Below are 3,469 nucleotides of genomic sequence, written 5' to 3' on the forward strand. Positions count from 1 at the left end.
ATGGCAGTTTAATCAGGCATGGAGTACTGTACCAGCTTGTGGCATGGGAACACAGGTATAAATGAGAAATTCCTCTTATTTATACAGCTTTGAGATTTTTTTGAGCAGCCTTGAATGTGGGCTGGCTCAGGATTGTTTAGATTCTCATCCACAGTCTCTATTGAGCTCCAGTATAATTTATCTGCGTGTGGAGATGGCAGCATTGTTTTCTTTTTTTAATCCTTGAAGTTTTTTCCAGTTCATTGCTAGTTTTATAAATGCCTACGTATGCAGACAGCTGTTTGCAAAGGCAATTCAAAAGCCATATGCACTGGATTAAAAAAAAAAAAAAACGCTTTGGTATACAAGAACAGTGTAAGGCCTCCAACTGCATTACACCATAAGTTTGTTTATGTAAGACAGGCAAAGTGTCTTTAGATTGTTTGTACTAGTACAAATGCAGAATCTCTGAATGTCAGTAGTTATAAATGGCATTAATGACAGGCCAGACACTTGCTCAAATAAAGCTGTTCTTCCAACACAAGGTTTTTTATTGTAATCTAGAAGCCTTGTTCCCCTATTTTTGCAAACAGTGATTTTTTTTCAAAAATCAATTCTTCTTAGTGGGGTGTACTGTATGGAGAAATATAAGCAGATGTGTATCTTTCATATGGCATTAGACCCAAGGCAGAAGAGGATCCCATTGCACATATCTCATGAAAAGAAAGATTTTTTTTTCTTATGGAAATTTCTACTGCCGAGTTTATCATGGTATCCTTAGAGAAGCACCATCATGATTTTTGCAGATAAAGACCAATATATTCTTCATAATTCCAAGATCCTGATCTTGTGAAGACCTATGCCTCACCCCTACCCACTTGGGTTTCCTTAAGATCAATGACACATCTCCTACACCAGGGGTGGGCAATAATTTTGGGCAGAGGGCTTCTTACCCAGTTTTAGCAAGCTGTCAAGGGCTGCATGGGTAGCCCCGCCCCTTGACAGATGCCTCACCTCCTCATCACCATCTTGGGACCAAAGTTCCAGGGCCAGTGCTGGTGGGGTCCAGAACAGGGCACAGGCTGGCAGGGGTTTGTGGAGCTGGGCTGGGCTGGGCTGCACCAGCAAGTAGAGTGGGGAGCTGGCCTGGCTTCATAGAGCCCCTGCTGGCTGGGACCCTGTACTCCTGCTGCCCTCAGACACCCGTGTGGGCCCCACGCTCCCACTGGCTCCCACACCCACTCATTCCCAGTGACCCCCCATCCCCACAGTACAGGCAGGGGGCAGTGCACAGCCCCAACCCTGCACTTGCCAGCAGGGAACCAGCTGATGCTGAGCACAGGGAAAAGTAGCCCCTCCCCTGCCCCATGGCCAGTGCCCCGCACTGCAGCCACTCGCAGCCCATGTGGACTGCCTGTGCCTGCTCAGGACAGCCCCGTGAAGGCTGTGAGTGGCTGCAGCAGGGAGCGTGGGACACGGGGTGGGGGAGGGGCTGCTTTTCCCCCTGCACTCAGCACCAACACATCCCCTTCCCTTCCCCCCCTGACTTTTTTACCTGAGTTTCCCATGCCTGAGGAGCCACATGGTCCAAGGCCGGGGCTTCTGGCTAGGGGTGGGTTGGGGTTGGATGGACCCTGCTGTTGCAGGAGACTGCCGGGGCTTATCCTGGGTCCTGCTGCCCCTGGTTCCTGTCATATTTGACAGGAACCAAGGAAAGATAAATATTAATTTTCTAAAAATTTTTAGGAGCCCTGCGGGCAGGATAGAATGGCCTAGTGGGCCAAATCCAGCCTGCAGGCTGGACTTTGCCCACCCCTGTCCTACATGTAATGTTAAGGATGCACATACGTTTTCTTAGGATTAGAACAAAGACAATTTCTTAAACTATGTACCTCATTTACAATCTAACATTGATCTGCAGTTCTACCCTGTTCTCTCTGCTCCAGTTCTTGTCACTGGGAGATGAGAACAACAGGTACTGCTACCCCACACTTTTGTTCTTAGGAGTATCCCCCAGGCATTTTCCTTCTAGTAGAATTATTTGTTCATAAAGTGTGATAGATCAGGGTTAATTTAAGACAAAGCATGATGAATAGGTGCACAAGCAACCTGAAGACAGGCAAAGGAGGTTATGAGTAATGCATAGTTGCATAGACTAGTGTGGTGCAACAAATAGCTGGTGTCAAAGTGCATGTTTACACTGTGTTCCCAACATGTCTAGGTAGTAATGTTTCCATTGACACATGCCAAACCTGGAAATGAGGCAGTGAAGCTGCTGTCTGGGTGTTCTCCTATGTGTCTCTGGTGTGCTTGAGGTAGCCCTAGAGGACTATCCCCAGAGCAGTTTCACTACTGCATTGCTAGATTTGCTATGTGCAAATGGGGTTTGCGTCAGAGCATCCCTTCCAGGATACGCTGGGATCATACTGAAGGCTTAACCAAAATGGTTGTTCATTAAAAAAAAGACATGGTAAGACTAACCTCTACTATCCCCTGGCTTGGTGATTACCAGTCCCCAACACTAGGCATTTGAAGCAGGTATTTTGAAAATATTTGAAGGTGAATAGTTTAAAGCTAGTTCAAAGAAGGCAGTCAATGCATGAGAGGTAAGAACTATATTTTCCAGTCCAAAGTTCATGCTTCTTCATCCAAAATAGATTTGATTTTCACTGAGGCTGAAAGCCTTGAAATATTTAGCTTCTAAGATAGGCACAATACTTATCTAGGGTAATGCAGCTGTGCAAGTCTGACTGGAAACATGGGATATCTAAGGCCAGACCTAGCTTGAGAGTCCCTTTTATATTTTTGTAAGAAAGTTTCTTCATTTTATCCAGAAATATGTAAGGTATTATTTAAAATAAGTGGCAACAAGGTAGTCTCTCCAAAGGTTTTTGGACATGCATTTAAAAGCCACATTGAATAGATGAAAATCACATATGTAATAAACATTAGAGTCCTGTTAGTAGTGGAGCTGAAAAATTAACTATGAAATTATTTTAAAATGTATATTTATGTATAATATGATATGTGACTCTAGTCACAGACCAGTATCCCTCTGTGCAAGATAAAAACACAAAGGAAGTCCCCCCCTCAATGAATAATTATCTATGCTTCCCCCCAGAAAACAAAACCTGGTGCTAAAGAAATTTATGTGCCACTTGACAATCAGCCCACAGAGACCCAATACTCCAATGTTTATCAATTTTTTTTCTTACCCGACTCCATCCTTTAAAAAGTGTACCATCCAAGCAATGTTCCAATCATTATGCCCACAATTATAGGAGAAGAAAATAAAACTATACTTTAAAATAAATAATCTCTATGTAAACAGTCCTCCAGAAACAAAATTAATCACTTTTAGGAACTTTTTAGGACCTTCTACTGCATGAAAAGTTTCAGGTGTCACTCCAGCAGCAAATATTGCCCAGTACCTGTTTAGAAGCTAAGTTAAGCACACCAGTGAAAATAAATAAAAATCTGGAAACATGGA

Source organism: Alligator sinensis, unplaced genomic scaffold (assembly GCF_000455745.1).
Source record: "Alligator sinensis unplaced genomic scaffold, ASM45574v1 scaffold46_1, whole genome shotgun sequence".
Taxonomy (NCBI): domain Eukaryota; kingdom Metazoa; phylum Chordata; order Crocodylia; family Alligatoridae; genus Alligator; species Alligator sinensis.